The 17,904-nt window shown below is 40.3% G+C and overlaps 1 non-coding gene across 1 annotated transcript; it reads right to left on the minus strand.

The window, feature by feature from the left end:
• Positions 1–16,664: 16,664 nt before the first annotated feature.
• LOC116141660 lies at positions 16,665–16,771 on the minus strand. Its single transcript, XR_004129851.1, has one exon. It is a non-coding gene; the product is annotated as a small nucleolar RNA R71 (small nucleolar RNA).
• Between the last annotated feature and the right edge of the window lie 1,133 nt (positions 16,772–17,904).

The raw sequence follows: 17,904 nt of genomic DNA on the forward strand, positions 1-17,904 counted from the left end.
TCTCAGCCCAACTCACGGCACTTCAGAAACAGTTGGGAACTATGCAGGTAAACTCTATTCAAGCACCTCAACTAACGTGTGATTTTTGTGCAGGGAATCATGTGAGCAGTGAGTGTCAAGTTGGGAACACATTTGCTTCGTCATCTTCATCAACGGAGCAAGTGAACTACTTGGCGGGTAATCAGAGACAACCAAACAACCCATACTCCAACACATACAACCCGGGGTGGAGAAATCATCCGAACCTGGTTTGGGGAAATCAGAACCAACAAAATAACCAATGGAACCAGAGGAACGTTCCAAATAACCAACCAGGGGTGAATAACCAACCGGGAGATCAAAGAGTGACAAAGTTGGAAGATATGTTTGGGAAATTCATGCAAGAGACCACAAGATTTATGAGTGAGACGAGGACGAATTTTAGAGATCAAGGGGCGTCCATTCGGAGTCTTGAGGTACAGGTGGGCCAATTGGCCGAGAAATTGAATGAGAGACCACAGGGTTTCTTACCAAGCAATACAGTGACCAACCCACGTGAGCAAGCTAACGCCATCACTTTAAGAAGTAGGACAGTTTTGGAAGAGGTAGAGCGAAATACCCAGAAGGTTGAGCAACCCGGAAAGGAAGAGTCGGATGAGGAAATTGATGAAGAGATAATTGCTGAAGAGAAACCAAGTGGTTTGGAGGAAGAAGAAAATAAATAAAATTTAAGGCAAAAGAAGAAGGAGAAATTGCCATTCCCCGAGATACGACCAGAGTTGGCACATCACACCCCACCCATGGCTTTTCCTCAGAGATTGAAGAGAAAGAATCAGGATAAGAAATTTTCAAAGTTTATTGAAATTTTTAAAAGTTCCTCAAGGAGATCTTATCGAACAAAAGGAAGCTTGACGATGAGGAAACGGTGATACTCACGGATAAGCGTAGTGCCATCCTCCAGAAGAAGTTACCTCCAAATCTCAAAGATCCAGGGAGTTTTACTATTCCTTGTATTATAGGAAATATTACATTTGATCGTGTTTTGTGTGATCTAGGAGCTAGTATTAATTTGATGCCCTTTTCTGTTTTCAGGAGATTGGGAATTGGTGAGGTGAAGCTAATGACCATATCGTTGCAACTAGCAGATAGATCAATAAAACATCCGAGGCGGATAGTAGAGGATGTGTTGGTGAAGGTGGGGAAGATAATTTTTCCAGCAGATTTTGTGGTGTTAGACATGGAAGAGGATAAGGAAATTCCTCTGATTTTGGGCCGACCATTCTTGGCCACGGGGAGAGCATTAATTGATGTACAGGAAGGAAAGTTACTATTGAGGGTTCAAGATGAAATAGTGACTTTTAATGTTTTTGAGGCGATAAAGTTTCCGGCTGAAACGGATTCATGTTTTAGTGTAGATGTGGTGGACAAGTTGGTTGAGGAATCCATGGAAGAAAACACCCCACAGTTACCTCTAGAAGCTTGTATAGCCAAATAAAAAACAGTAGAGGTAGAAGAGTCGGAGAGGAATGATTGTGCTAGGATGTAAGAAGCACTTCAACCGATTGATGAGAGTCAGGATGTTGAATTTGAGGAGTTTGATTTTGACAAAGAGAATGAGAAGGAGAAAAATGAAGAACCTCCAAAGCTTGAATTGAAACCTTTACCTTCCAACCTCAAATATGCTTATCTTGGAGACTCAAAAACTTTTTCGGTAATTATTAGTTCAGATCTGAGTACATTAGAGGAAGAGCGGTTGATTAGAGTGTTGAGGGAACATAGGCTAGCAATTGGATGGACAATCTCGGACATTAGAGGTATCTCGCCATCATTTTGCATGCATAAGATACTCATGGAGGATAATTTTAAGCCTAGGGTACAACCACAACGGAGATTGAATCCTTCGATGAAGGAAGTGGTGAGAAAGGAGGTGGTAAAACTCTTAGATGCGGGGATCATTTATCCTATTTTCGATAGCCCATGGGTGAGCCCGGTACAAGTGGTTCCGAAGAAGGGAGGTATCACTGTGGTGAAAAATGAGAGTAATGAGTTGATACCAACAAGGACGGTGACAGGCTGTAGAGTATGCATTGATTACCGTAAGTTGAATGAGGCGACAAGGAAGGATCACTTTCCATTACCTTTCATTGATCAGATATTGGAAAGGTTGGCAGGACATGCCTATTACTGTTTCCTGGATGGGTATTCAGGATATAATCAGATTGCCATCGCTCTTGAGGATCAAGAGAAAACGACCTTCACTTGCCCCTATGGCACCTTTGCTTACCGAAGGATGCCTTTTGGATTATGCAATGCACCAGCAACATTTCAAAGATGCATGATGTCAATCTTTGGGGACATGGTGGAACGGTTTATAGAAGTCTTCATGGATGACTTCTCAGTTTTTGGTTCATCATTTGATAGCTGTCTAACTAATCTTTCTTTTGTTTTGCAGCGATGTAAGAAGACGAACCTGGTGCTTAATTGGGAGAAATGTCACTTCATGGTCCAAGAGGGAATAGTGCTTGGGCATAGGATCTCCAAGGATGGAATTGAAGTTGATCGAGCAAAGACAGAAGTGATCGAGAAGTTGCCACCACCATCAAATGTCAAAGCAGTTCGAAGTTTCCTGGGGCATGCAGGGTTTTACAGACGCTTCATCAAGGATTTTTCTAAGATTTCTAAACCCCTTTGCAATTTATTAAATAAAGATGTTGTTTTTTATTTTAACGATGATTGCATGCATGCCTTTATAACTCCGAAAAGATTATTAGTATCTGCACCTATTATTGAAGTTCCCGATTGGGGACTACCCTTCGAATTGATGTGTGATGCTAGTGACTTTGCTTTAGGGGTAGTTTTAGGACAGAGGAAAAACAAAGTGTTGCATGTAATTCAGTATGCTAGTAAAACACTCGTTGATGCACAATTGAATTACACCACCACTGCGAAAGAATTATTGGCTATAGTTTTTGCTTTTGAAAAGTTTCATTCTTATTTGTTAGGTGCAAAGGTGATCGTTTACACAGACCATTCAGCACTTCGGCACCTATTGGCAAAGCAAGAAGCAAAACCTCGCTGATAAGATGGATTTTACTACTGCAGGAGTTCGAGTTGGAAATTCGAGATAAGAAAGGGTCAAAAAATTTGGTGGCTGATCACTTGTCGAGGATCGAGAGACCAAGCAAGGGAATTGAGGTGGAAATACCAATTACAAAGAGGTTTCCGGATGAGAAGTTGATGAGAGTGGAAGAAGCACCATGGTATGCAGATTTTGTAAACTATCTGTCGTCAAGGGTGCTCCCAAGTGGTATGACGTATCAACAAAAGAGAAAATCTTTCTCAGATTTGAAGTACTACTTTTGGGAAGAACCGTTTCTATACAGACACTGTACTGATCAAATGATACGGAGATGTGTCCCGGAGGTAGAGATGGAGAGCATTCTAAGGCATTGTCATGAGAAGGAAGTAGGTGGCCATTTTGGGGGAGCTAGAACAGCAGCCAAGGTTTTACAATCGGGATTTTATTGGCCAACCCTCTTCAGGGATTCCTTCTGAATGATTCAAGAGTGTGACCAATGTCAACGGATGGGTAATATTTCAAAAAGAGATGAGATGCCGTTGAACAACATCTTAGTGGTTGAACTCTTTGATGTGTGGGGGATAGATTTCATGGGTCCGTTTCCAAGTTCTTTTGGGAACACGTTTATCTTGGTAGCAGTGGATTACGTGTCAAAGTGGGTTAAGGCAGTTGCATTGCCGACTAATGATGCTAGGGTAGTGATTAAGTTTGTGAGGAAGAATATTTTCTCAAGGTTTGGGGTACCACGAGCAATCATTAGTGATGAAGGATCTCATTTTTGCAATAGGCAAATGGATGCATTGTTGAGCAAATATGGAGTGACACATAGAGTTGCAACACCGTACCATCCACAAACGAGCGGGCAAGTGGAACTGTCGAATAGAGAACTCAAGGGGATTCTAGAAAAGACAGTTAATGCATCTCGGAAAGATTGGTCACGGAAGCTGGATGATGCGCTATGGGCATACCGAACCGCTTTAAAGACTCTGATCGGAATGTCTCTATTCAGAATGGTTTATGAGAAAGCGTGCCACTTGCCGGTTGAACTTGAGCATAAGGCATATTGGGCAGTCAAGCAGCTAAACATGGACTTAAAAGCTGCTGGAGAAGAAAGGATGCTGACTTTGAACGAACTTGATGAGTTTCGTCTTGAAGCATATGAAAATGCCCGGATCTATAAGGAGAAGACAAAAAGGTGGCATGACAAGCATATCCGGAGAAAGGAATTTGAAGTAGGGCAGAAGGTGTTGTTGTTCAACTCCAGACTTAGGCTTTTTCCCGGAAAACATAAGTTTAGATGGTCCGGACCATTCACTATTAAGAGGATTTACGCATCTGGAGTAGTGGAAGTTACACATGAAGATAAAGGCATGTTCACGGTTAATGGACAGAGATTGAAGCCATACATTGATGGGGTGATGAGTTGCAATTCCACCCCAATCTGGCTTGACATCCCAACTTAAGGGATTGAGAGAGTCGAGCTATCGACTATAAACAAGGGCTTCTTGGGAGGCAACCCAAGTATCTTTAATTGTTTTGTTTTTCATTTCAGTTTTGTTTTGAATTTGTTTGATTTCATTTTGAGTTTGTATGAGTTTTAATGTGTGTGTTTTTAGGTGTTTCAGGTGAGGTTTTCATTAAAGAAAAGGAATCAAAAAGTCCCAGACTTTGCCGCGGAGAAGAATACTTCTTCGCCGGGGCGAAGAGACCTTGAAAAAAAAGTTGATAGCTGCTGGACAATTTCGCCGAGGCGAAGGATTTTTCTTTGCCGAGGCGAAGAAAGAAAATTTTTTTTGTGAAATTTTCCTAAGGCATTTCGCCGCGGCGAAGTAAGCCTTGTGCTCTCGGGAAGTTTTCGCCCCGGCGAAGAAAATATCTTCGCCGCGGCGAAACCTGGGAATTTTTAGGGTTCATAAACGAAGAACGCCGCCGCGGCAAAGTTTCTTCTTCGCCGCGGCGACGACGCTTTTCTATAAATACTTACTTTTTCTTTTTCATTCTTCACGCCGCCTTGCATTTTCATTTGAGAGAGAATTTTTCAAACTTCCATCTTTTGCTCCCCTAGTGTTATTCCAACCAATTTTCTTACTCCATAACATTCCTAAACACCAAAACAAACCATTTCAACAACAATTTTCGCAAAAATTTCATAGAAATTTTTGGATCCAAAATTTGGGGTTTTTCGCTATGGGTTGTTTTCGACTCAATAGGTAACAATACTCCGTCATATTGGTAAGATCTCGAATACCCAAAGCTTTTTATTGCAAAATTTCAAGTGTTAGTTTGTAGATCTGAAGATTGTTGTTGCGATTGAATTATGAAATTTGGGTAAGATTTTGAGCAATGATTGTATTTGAAGAAGAGTGGTTTGTGCATTAACTAATTGTTGGGAGTGTGGGTTTCGAATTTTTTAAGTGTTTGTGTTGAATTGAAAACTTGAAGTTTGGGGGGGTGAATTGCGAATATTTGGAAGTGTTGGTTGTTTGTATGGATTGAAGTTAAATTGTGAACAATGGCTCCGAAAATTAAGCATCCATACCAAGGCAAGGGTAAGAGTAAGGGTAAGGATATCGACAATCGGTTTGTTAATGATGACGCCCGCATAAGGTATGAGGCGGTAATCCAAAGGAAGGATAAGGGTATTATCCCAGAGCACGGTTTAACCGCTACTCAGGCCGTTGACTGGAGTAGAGGGAGACGTTGGGACATGTTTATGAGAGCTCTTGAGCTAGCGGCTGTTGAGCCGCTAGTAAGGGAGTTCTATGCCAATCTCCCGAAGTGTAAGGACGAGACTGTGTTTGTAAGAGGGGAGGAGGTGCCATTTACGGACAGGGTGATCAATCAGTTTTACAACCTGCCTAACCTTGGTCAAGATGAATACATAAGGTTTAAGAGGTCACAATTTGAGGACAGTATCATCCTTCCAGTTATTGCAAAACCAGGGGCAGAGTGGGAAGTGTCAAAGAAACAGAAGAAGAGACTCAAGGGAATGCAGTTGACACTGATGGCTCGGCTGTGGCAATATTTTTTCTATGCGAAACTAATGCCGGAATCGCACTACAGCACCGTGACTCGCGAGAAGGCAGTTTTGCTCTACTTTATTACCACAGGGAAGAGTATTGATGTGGGCGACATGATTTTCAACAACATCAAGCTAGCATCCAAAACGGGGCGAACTAGTTACTGTTTTCCATATCTTATCACAGCCTTATGCCTCAACACTGGAGTCAAAGTTCAGGATGATGAGCGCCGAATTCACGCTGCCCCAATTCTAGATTCAGAGTATTACAGGAAGCACTTTGACTGTTCGGAAGCTGCGCAACCAAGAGCAGGAGCAAAAAGGCAGCGAACAGGCCCTACCACATCAGTCAGCTCCACATCTACCCAGAGAGAGATGATGCAGCAGATGATGGGTTTAATGAAATATATGAAAAGACGTCAGGATTGGGTGGTGGAGCAGACTTAGATGATGCATGAGCTGCTGACAAATAGCTTTCAGGCGCTCAACATTGACACTTTAGCATACCAATGGGCCGACTGGAACTCAGATGAGTGCATGGACTCCGAGGAAGATGAGGAAGATGAGGAAGATGAGGAAGAAGAAGACTGAGCCGGAGCACCTGTTTTGGTTGTTTTTGTTTGTTTATTTGTTTTTATTTGGTTTTGTTGTTCATTTTCAACATTAAACTCATTTTATTTTGGTTTTACGTTTTGGAATTTGTTAGTTGTTTAGTTGTTATTTTTAATTTGTAGTTTGTGAAAGGACGGGATTAGGTTGTAATATTTTCAAGTTAACTGTGAATTTGTGCTAACATAAAGGACACCACAGTTTCAATTGTTTTGACAGATTTTAGGTGCTGAAAAGTCCGAGACCGGGTGTTCATTGTGGAGTGACATTTCACGGGTTAACCAGGGAGCATTCTCGTACCTTTGTTGTTTTTATTATTCTCTATTCCTGATTAATGCATTATGGAACATTGAGGACAATGTCCGGTTTAGTTTGGGGGTAGGGGAATTTAAGGGTATATTGGCTAGAAACCTATAACTGCCTAGCAGTACTTGGCGACTTCTGGTATAACAACGCCACGTACACCTTAAACTAAAAAAANAAAAATCAGCGCTCGTCGTGGCGATATAATCCATCATTGCGGCGATCGCACACGGTGCATGTACGCGACGCAAATCAGCACACGCTACAGCAATCTAATATGTCGTCACAATGAGCGCACTTTCGAGTGCGTAGGGGCCAAAGTGAAAAGTTTCAAAAGTTTTAGACCAAATTGTAGATCTACAAATTGTCAAGGGATAATTAATAATTCACCCACCCAATTCAAAAATTGATTGTTTTTGAAAAAAATGTCATGTACTTGTTTGTATATTGCATGGTGCCCGGTACATGAGCCTTAGACCTATGGTGAATGTTTTAATTTTCGGGGTATGTATGGTAGTAATTTATTAAGTATGACCTACGTGTCCTTCCTTTCTCCCCTTCTCGATGTACATTATTTTCTCATCTCATTCTTCTCGAATGTAAATCGAGGTTTCTAAATTTATTGATGCAAAGAATTTTGTAAAATTATTCTCACTATAAATTTAGAATGATATTTTTTTAATGTACTTGAAGACAGATCAAGGAAGAGACGATCATACTTGAAGACTGATGATTTTATTACAGGACCCGTAGCTGACCTATCGATTCCTCTAGGCTCGAGGAAATCAGTTTTAATTGGGCCATGTACCGACACGTTTTAATATTCTGTTTAGAATGCATGCTAAGGTTGAATGTTCAATAACATGCCAAACAATGTCATTCTAACGAAGATAATAATCTGGTGAGGCATTAAATAACAAACCTTCAATTAAAGTATATTAAGTCATGTATGCCTTCCATCACCATGATTTTAATCAAACCACTGTTTGTCGGAACCTTGTTAGCCAAAGCGAAGTGTATATGATAATCCGTGGATTATACAGTTTTCAGTAGTCTTTTTTATTCGGATTTCAGGTACTTTGTGCTGCATTTTGACCTGAATTGTTGTTTAATTCTTTACGTTTTGTGTTTCAGGTTAAAATGAACATTTTGATCAAATAAGGGCAAAATTGGAAGTTTTCGACTCAGAAAGTTAGTGGATCTCAGAAGTTAAGAGAGTTCAGAAGTAGGATAAAGCACGATGAGGCTTGTTTGAAAGGGAGAGCACCGAGAATCGAAGAAGAAAGCAAAGAAGAAAGCAAAGAAGCAAGCAGAGTGGCAGTTTTGTAATTTTAGAACCTTTCAAGTTGCTTCACCCCGGCGAAGATTTATTCTTCGCCGCGGCGAAGTACGGCAGAAAAGAACAAGTCTGAGGCTTTCTTCGCCGCGGCGAAGTTTCTTCTTCGCCGCGGCGACAGTCATGATTTTCAGTTTTGTAAAATGCATAGTTTTACGTTGTGCGTATTTTTCTGAGAAATTTAGGGCGAGGTATAAAAGAAAAACTTAACCTTTTTGCCCAGAGTGGTGGAGGAAGTAGGGTTAGCAACTTTTACATTATTTTTGGATTAAACTTAGAGATTTCTTTTTAGCAATTGAAAGGGGTGAAAATCTGAATTTGAACCAAAGGATTCATCAATTGGGGAGATTTCTTATCCTCTCTCTTACTTTTCATTATGTTGAACTTGATTATTTTAGTTTTTCTTAATTGTAGTGTTAATTTAGCTATGAACTAACTCATTTTGGATTAGGGTTTTGATTGTAATTTGGATTTCTAATGGGTTAATAATTGATCACATTATATTCATATGACTATGTGTTGATTGTGTGTTTACTCTGATTTTTAATGCTTTATGTGATGAACATGATGAGATTGAGAAATGACTCATGTTAGGCTTCTTGGGTAATCACCATTATAGTATTGGATGCTAGAGATAGATTCAAGAATTAATGAAATCATTATAGGATTCTTTTGCTTAATGAGTTTGGATGATTGAGAAATGAATCATGTTAGGCTTCTTGGGTAATCACCATTATAGTATTGGATGCTAGAGATAGATTCAAGAATTAATGAAATCATTGTAGGAATTCTTGTGCTTAAGGAGTTTGGAATTGTTAACCTTCAATTTGTTGGGTGCGGAAGGTTAACAAGGAAGAATAGGGAAACATAGCCTGAGAAGGTATGTCTGACACCTTAGTGAGTTCGGTTTACAATCAATGCATACGAATGTGAACGTAGCACAATTTTAGGTTTAACCCATAGAATTCGAATGAAGTCAAAACCCTACCCTTTTTACTTGAATTGATTTTCTGAAATTTCATCTTGCAAGCTTTAGTTAAATTTTAGTTTAAAAGTTATTGTTCAGCTTAGTTATAATTAGCTCCCATCAATCCAAAGATTTCGATTACTCCAACTTGAGAACAGTAGAATATTTAGTGGTTAGCTAACAATCCTCATGGGAACGATCTCTACTCATCATTATATTACTTGTGTGATTAGTATACTTGCTACATATTGCATGTTGTAGGAACACGCATCAGTATACTTCTACTAGTGGGAGGTTAAAATTCATTGGAGTTTTCCTTAATGGTGATGGGTCGACTTAAAATGACAGTTTTGCTTGTTCGCCAAAGCAAAGGTTGATAAATGCGTCATAGGCATAGCAGAGAAGTACACATATTATGTGTACGTGTTGACATGTAGTGTCCACTCTACTGATACTGAGAATCACACTTAAGGACGATGGTTGTGTTAGAGTAGATGCCCTAGAGCCAATCAATTATTGTAGAATTGACTCTTTATAATAATGTTCATTAATCAATAAAAGGCATTTTATTCTATATCGCGTAAATCATTATTATTGCAATATGTATTGATATATGTCCTTAGAATGGCAGAACCGTGACGAGGGTATCAAGTGTTTCAAATCTTGATAGTGAGAAACCTATGAGCACATATGGTGGCCATTCTAGAAACGTCCGTAGCCCTAGTATTATTCTTATGTAAGGGCACAGATGATGAGTTTCGTCTTGAAGCATATGAAAATGCCCGGATCTATAAGGAGAAGACAAAAAGGTGGCATGACAAGCATATCCGGAGAAAGGAATTGAAGTAGGGCAGAGTGTTGTTGTTCACTCCAGACTTAGGCTTTTTCCCGGAAAACATAAGTTTAGATGGTCCGGACCATTCACTATTAAGAGGATTTACGCAATGGAGTAGTGGAAGTTACATGAAGATAAAGGCATGTTCACGGTTAATGGACAGAGATTGAAGCCATACATTGATGGGGTGATGAGTTGCAATTCCACCCCAATCTGGCTTGAAATCCCAACTTAAGGGATTGAGAGAGTCGAGCTATCGATATAAACAAGGGCTTCTTGGGAGGCAACCCAAGTATCTTTAATTGTTTTGTTTTCATTCAGTTTGTTTTGAATTTGTTTGATTATTTGAGTTTGTATGAGTTTTAATGTGTGTGTTTTTAGGTGTTTCAGGTGAGGTTTTCATTAAAGAAAAGGAATCAAAAAGTCCCAGACTTTGCCGCGGAGAAGAATACTTCTTCGCCGGGGCGAAGAGAATTGAAAAAAAAGTTGATAGCTGCTGGACAATTTCGCCGGCGAAGGATTTTTCTTTGCCGAGGCGAAGAAAGAAATTTTTTTTGTGAAATTTCCTAAGGCATTTCGCCCGGGCGAGAGTAAGCCTTGTGCTCTCGGGAAGTTTTCGCCCCGGCGAAGAAAATCTTCGCCGCGGCGAAACCTGGGATTTTTAGGGTATAAACGAAGAACGCCGCCGCGGCCAAGTTTCTTCTTCGCCGCGGCGACGACGCTTTTCTATAAATACTCATTTTTCTTTTTCATCTTCACGCGCTTGCATTTTCATTTGAGAGAGAATTTTTCAAACTTCCACTTTTGCTCCCCTAGTGTTATTCCAACCAATTTCTTACTCCATAACATTCCTAAACACCAAAACAAACCATTTCAACAACATTTCGCAAAAATTCATAGAAATTTTTGGATCCAAAATTTGGGGTTTTTCGCTATGGGTTGTTTTCGACTCAATAGGTAACAATACTCCGTCATATTGGTAAGATCTCGAATACCCAAAGCTTTTTATTGCAAAATTTCAAGTGTTAGTTGTAGATCTGAAGATTGTTGTTGCGATTGAATTATGAAATTTGGGTAAGATTTTGAGCAATGATTGTATTTGAAGAAGAGTGGTTTGTGCATTAACTAATTGTTGGGAGTGTGGGTTTCGAATTTTTTAAGTGTTTGTGTTGAATTGAAAACTGAAGTTTGGGGGGTGAATTGCGAATATTTGGAAGTGTTGGTTGGTGTATGGATTGAAGTTAAATTGTGAACAATGGCTCCGAAATAAGCATCCATACCAAGGCAAGGGTAAGAGTAAGGGTAAGGATATCGACAATCGGTTTGTTAATGATGACGCCCGCATAAGGTAGAGGCGGTAATCCAAAGGAAGGATAAGGGGATTATCCCAGAGCACGGTTTAAACGCTACTCAGGCCGTTGACTGGAGTAGAGGGAGACGTTGGGACAGTTTATGAGAGCTCTTGAGCTAGCGGCGTTGAGCCGCTAGTAAGGGAGTTCTATGCCAATCTCCCGAAGTGTAAGGACGAGACTGTGTTTGTAAGAGGGGAGGAGGTGCCATTACGGACAGGGTGATCAATCAGTTTTACAACCTGCCTAACCTTGGTCAAGATGAATACATAAGGTTTAGAGGTCACAATTGAGGCAGTATCATCCTTCCAGTTTTGCAAAACCAGGGGCAGAGTGGGAAGTGTCAAAGAAACAGAAGAAGAGACTCAAGGGAATGCAGTTGACACTGATGGCTCGGCTGTGGCAATATTTTTCTATGCGAAACTAATGCGGAATCGCACTACAGCACCGTGACTCGCGAGAAGGCAGTTTTGCCTACTTTATTACCACAGGGAAGAGTATTGATGTGGGCGACAGATTTTCACAACAAGTAGCATCCAAAACGGGGCGAACTAGTTACTGTTTTCCATATCTTATCACAGCCTTTGCCTCAACACTGGAGTCAAAGTTCAGGATGATGAGCGCCGAATTCACGCTGCCCCAATTCTAGATTCAGAGTATACAGGAAGCACTTTGACTGTTCGGAAGTGCGCAAACAAGGCAGGAGCAAAAGGCAGCGAAAAGCACCCTACCCCATCAGTCAGCTCACATTACCCAGAGAGAGATGATGCAGCAAGCAGATGTGGGTTTATGAAATATATGAAAAGACGTCAGGATTGGGTGGTGGAGCAGACTTAGATGATGCATGAGCTGCTGACAAATAGCTTTCAGGCGCTCAACATTGACACTTTAGCATACCAATGGGCCGACTGGAACTAGATGAGTGCATGGACTCCGAGGAAGATGAGGAGATGAGGAAGATGAGGAAGAAGAAGACTGAGCCGGAGACACTGTTTGGTTGTTTTGTTGGTTATTGTTTTTATTGGTTTTGTTGTTCATTTTCAACATTAAACTCATTATTTTGGTTTTACGTTTTGGATTTGTTAGTTGTTAGTTGTTATTTTTAATTTGTAGTTTGTGAAAGGACGGATTAGGTTGTAATATTTTCAAGTTAACTGTGAATTTGTGCTAACATAAAGGACACCACAGTTTCAATTGTTTTGACAGATTTTAGGTGCTGAAAAGTCCGAGACCGGGTGTTCATGTGGAGTGACATTTCACGGGTTAACCAGGGAGCATTCTCGTACCTTTGTTGTTTTATTATTCTCTATTCCTGATTATGCATTATGGAACATTGAGGACAATGTCGGTTTAGTTTGGGGGTAGGGGAATTTAAGGGTATATTGGCTAGAAACCTATAACTGCCTAGCAGTACTTGGCGACTTTGGTATAACAACGCCACGTACACCTTAAACTAAAAAAAAAAAAAAAAAAAAAAAACTGAACAAAAAAAAAAAAAAAAAAAAACAATTTGTTGTAGTTATTTTTCTTTAGTTTGTTTGTTTTTGCCAATGATGAAGGTGTATAATTCAATGATAAGAATAGGGTTGTTGAAATTTTATTATTGAGAAATGTTAAGCATTACTTCAAGTTTATCGTATTGATGGTTTTTGATTGAGGTCTAGTGTGTTCAGCCCCAATTTTCATTTATTTCGGCATACTTAGATTCATTTTATGTGATTAGGCGAAGTTTGATAATGTTGGTGGACTCTAGAACCTAGTAGAGAAGTGCTTGAGGCGAAATTCTAGGGTTAGACATGGTTGAGGAGATGATTTAGGCATTCTTTTTGGAACAGTTTGAGCCTTTCTAGCGACCAAAATGAAATTGTCCCTAGTCACCCGTTTGACCCGTATGAACCAGTTTTGCTTTATTTCTTTTTGCAAACAGAGAATGTCTGATCCTGTTACCCTAAACACTTTATCGTACCTTAGGAGAATTCGGACATAGTGCAAAACCAAAGAATCGAATAAGAGTTGTACGAATAAGCCAAACAAATAGTTTGGGGGTTGTGAGAAGGGCAATAAAAATAAAAGAGGTAGTTCACCTCAATTCACGTTATATACAAAAAAAAAAAAAAAAAAAATTTGTTGTTTTTAGCGGGTTTAAAGGTATATCGGCTAGAAACCAGTAACCGCCTTAAAAACTGCTAGCAGTACTTGGCGACCTCAGGTTTAACAACGCCACTTACACCTTAAACGTGCATTTGTGGTATCAAAAATAAGAAAGTACGAGTTTGAGGGTGGTAATAAGTGGACACATTGATGTTGGTTGAAAAGAAGTAGAGTTCGATTTGACTTGAGTGTTTGCATGAGAAAACCGAGTTCTCCTACTTTGTTTTTTCCTATCCTTTTCTTGGAACCTACTACCGGAGCCTAACGTTACAAGCTTTTAAAGATCTGTTGATTCTCATCTGTGTTTAGTCCTCATTAGTGGAGAGTAGTTCGATATTTAGGCTTATGGAGTCTGCCACCATTTGATGAACTTTACATTTTTGCATAAAATAATCCGGGAGTTGGGATGTGGATTGAAGTGGGGATCACCAACTTGGTGGATCGATTGAGGAAGACAGACGAAATGCTTATAAATCTTGGAGTGTTGAACATTTCTTATAATAATTTTTCAACAACTTTTGAGACTTGTGCAATTCTAGGCAATTTGGTGTGTGAATTGAGTCTTGTTTAGTTTTGGTATTTTCTAGTTTTGGTGTGTGTGTGTGTTTTCGTCATTGTTTTGTTTTGTGTTGTTGGTTTTGTACCATATGCTCGGGGACGAGATATCTTTAGTTTGGGGGTATTTGATAATCGTGGATTATACAGTTTTCAGTAGTCTTTTTTATTTAGATTTCAGGTACTTTGTGGTGCATTTTGACCTGAATTGTTGTTTAATTCTTTATGTTTGTGTGTTCAGGTTAAAATGAACATTTTGATCAAATAAGGGCAAAATTGGAAGTTTTCGACTCAGAAGTTAGCGGTCTCAAGTTGAGAGAGTTCGAAAGCAGGATAAAGCACGATGAGGCTTGTTGAAAGGGAAGCAAGAATCGAAGAAGAAAGCAAAAAAGCAAGCAGAGTGGCAGTTCTGTAATTTCAGAACTGTCAAGCACCACCACTGAAAAAGAATTGTTGGCTGTAGTTTTTGCTTTTGACAAGTTTCGTTCTTATTTGTTAGGTGCAAAGGTGATCGTCTACATGGACCATTCAGCACTCCGGCACCTATTGGCAAAGCAAGAAGCAAAACCTCGGCTGATAAGATGGATTTTACTACTGCAGGAGTTCGAGTTGGAAATTTGAGATAAGAAGGGGTCGAAAAATTTGGTGGCTGATCACTTGTCGAGAATCGAGAGACCAAGCAAGGGAATTGAGGAGGAAATACCAATTACAGAAACGTTTTCGGATGAGAAGTTGATGAGAGTGGAAAAAGCACCATGATTTGCGGATTTTGCAAACTATTTGTCGTCAAGGGTGCTCCCAAGTGGTATGATGTATCAACAAAAGAGAAAAATTTTCTCAGATTTGAAGTACTACTTTTGGGAAGAACCAGTTCTATACAGCCATTGTACTGATCAAATGATACGGAGATGTGTCCCGGAGGTAGAAATGGAGAGCATTCTAAGGCATTGTCATGAGAAGGAAGTAGGTGGCCATTTTGGGGGAGCTAGAACAGTAGCCAAGGTTTTACAATCAGGATTTTATTAGCCGACCCTCTTCAGGGATTCCTTCCGAATGATTCAAGAGTGTGACCAATGTCAACGGACGGGTAATATTTCAAAAAGAGATGAGATGCCATTGAACAACATCCTGGTGGCTGAACTTTTTGATGTGTGGGGGATAGATTTCATGGGTCCGTTTCCAAGTTCTTTTGGGAACACGTTTATCTTGGTAGCGGTGGACTACGTGTCGAAGTGGGTTGAGGCAGTTGCATTGCCGACTAATGATGCTAGGGTAGTGATTAAATTTGTGAGGAAGAATATTTTCTCAAGATTTGGGGTACCACGACCAATCATTAGTGATGGAGGATCTCATTTTTGCAATAGGAAAATGAATGCACTGTTAAGCAAATATAGAGTGACACATAGAGTTGCAACACCGTACCATCCACAAACGAGCGGGCAAGTGGAACTGTCAAATAGAGAACTCAAGGGGATTCTAGAAAAGACAGTTAATGCATCTCGGAAAGATTGGTCACGGAAGCTGGATGATGCGCTGTGGGCATACCGAACCGCTTTCAAGACTCCAATTGAAATTTCTCCATTCAGGATGGTTTATGGGAAAGCATGCCACTTGCCAGTTGAACTCGAGCATAAGGCATATTGGGCAGTCAAGCAGCTAAACATGGACTTAAAAGCTGCTGGAGAAGAAAGGATGCTGACTTTGAACGAACTCGATGNAGAATACTTAGTGGTTAGCTAACAATCCTCATGGGAACGATCTCTACTCATCATTATATTACTGGTGCGATTAGTATACTTGCTATTTTTGCATGTTGTAGGAAACACGCATCAAGTTTTTGGCGCCGTTGCCGGGGATAGTTTTAAGTTAACATTGAGTCTTTCTATAGTTAGCTAGATTGGAGTTTTTATTTTTGTTTTTAATTTTCAGTTGATTTGTGATCTCACTTTCCTTCATTTCTGTTTTTCCAGTTTATGCGAAGAACGAGATGTCAACCAGTGATCCCTATTGACCTTGAGCTTGAGAGGACCATTAGAAGATGTAACAGAGAGAGAAGAAAAAGAGAGGATTTAGTTGTAGAAGCAGAAGAAATAGTTGTTGAAATGGCTGAACCAGAAAATAGGACACTGAGGGAATTTTCAGTTCCTATAGTGAATGGTAGTGGGTCGAGCGTCGAGCATTACTAGACCTACGGTGCAAGCAAACAACTTTGAGATCAAGCCGGCAATCATCAAGATGATCCAGTAGTCGGTTAGGTTTAATGGTGACTTGAAGGAAGATCTGAATCAGCACATTGCAAATTTCTTGGAAATTTGTGACACCTTCAAGTCAAATGGAGTGTCGGATGATGCTATTAGGCTGCGATTATTCCCATTCTCATTGGGAGGGGTGGTTAATGGCATTACCACCGGGAACTATAACAACTTGGAATGATCTAGCACAGAAATTCCTTACCAAGTTCTTTCCTCCAGCTAAATTAGCAAAATTGAGAAATGATATCACATCATTTCTACAAGATGATTCCGAGTCATTGTATGAGGCTTGGGAGAGATACAAGGAGTTAATGAGGAAATGCCCACACCATGGTTTACCAGTTTGGCTTCAAGTCCAAACATTCTACAATGGATTGATGAGTAATGTACAAACCATGGTGGATGCAGCTTCAGGAGGAGCCTTGCAGAATAAGACACCAGAAGAGGCCTATGAATTGCTTGAGGTTCTAGCAAGCAACAACTATCAAAGACCGAATGAGAGAGCCACACCAAGGAAATCTTCAGGTCTTCATGAAGTTGATGCATTCACAGCCATCTCAGCCTAACTCACAGCACTTCTGAAACAGTTGGGAACTATGCAGGTAAACTCTATTCAAGGACCTCAACTAACGTGTGATTTTTGTGCAGGGAATCATGTGAGCAGCGAGTGTCAAGTTGGGAACACATTTGCTTCGTCATCTTCATCAACGGAGCAAGTGAACTACTTGGCAGGTAATCAGAGACAACCAAACAACCCATACTCCAACACATACAACCCGGGGTGGAGAAATCATCCGAATCTAGCTTGGGGAAATCAGAACCAGCAAAATAACCAATGGAACCAAATGACCGTTCCAAATAACCAACCAGGGGTGAATAACCAACCGGGAGATCAGAGAGTGACAAAGTTGGAAGATATGTTTGGGAAATTCATGTAGGAGACCACAGGATTTATGAGTGAGACGAGGACGAATTTTAGAAATCAAGGGGCATCCATTCGGAGTCTTGAGGTACAGGTGGGCCAATTGGCCGAGAAATTGAATGAGAGACCGCAGGGTTCCTTACCAAGTAATACAGTGACCAACCTACGTGAGCAAGCTAATGCCATCACTTTAAGAAGTGGGACAGTTTTGGAAGAGGTAGAGCGAGCTACCAAGAAGGTTGAGCAACCTAGAAAGGAAGAGTCGGATGAAGAAATTGATGAAGAGATAGTTGCGGAAGAGAAACCAAGTGGTTTGGAGGAAGAAGAAAAGAAACAGAATGAAAGGCAAAAGAAGAAGGAGAAATTGCCATTCCCCGAGATACCACCAGAGTTGGCACATCACACCCCACCCGTGTCTTTTCCTCAGAGATTGAAGAAAAAGAATCAGGATAACCAATTTTCAAAGTTTATTGAAATTTTTAAAAAATTGTACATTAATATTCCTTTTGCAGATGCATTGCAGCAGATGCCGAGCTATGCAAAGTTCC

This window comes from Pistacia vera, unplaced genomic scaffold (genome assembly GCF_008641045.1).
Source record: "Pistacia vera cultivar Batoury unplaced genomic scaffold, PisVer_v2 Contig1117, whole genome shotgun sequence".
Lineage (NCBI taxonomy): Eukaryota > Viridiplantae > Streptophyta > Magnoliopsida > Sapindales > Anacardiaceae > Pistacia > Pistacia vera.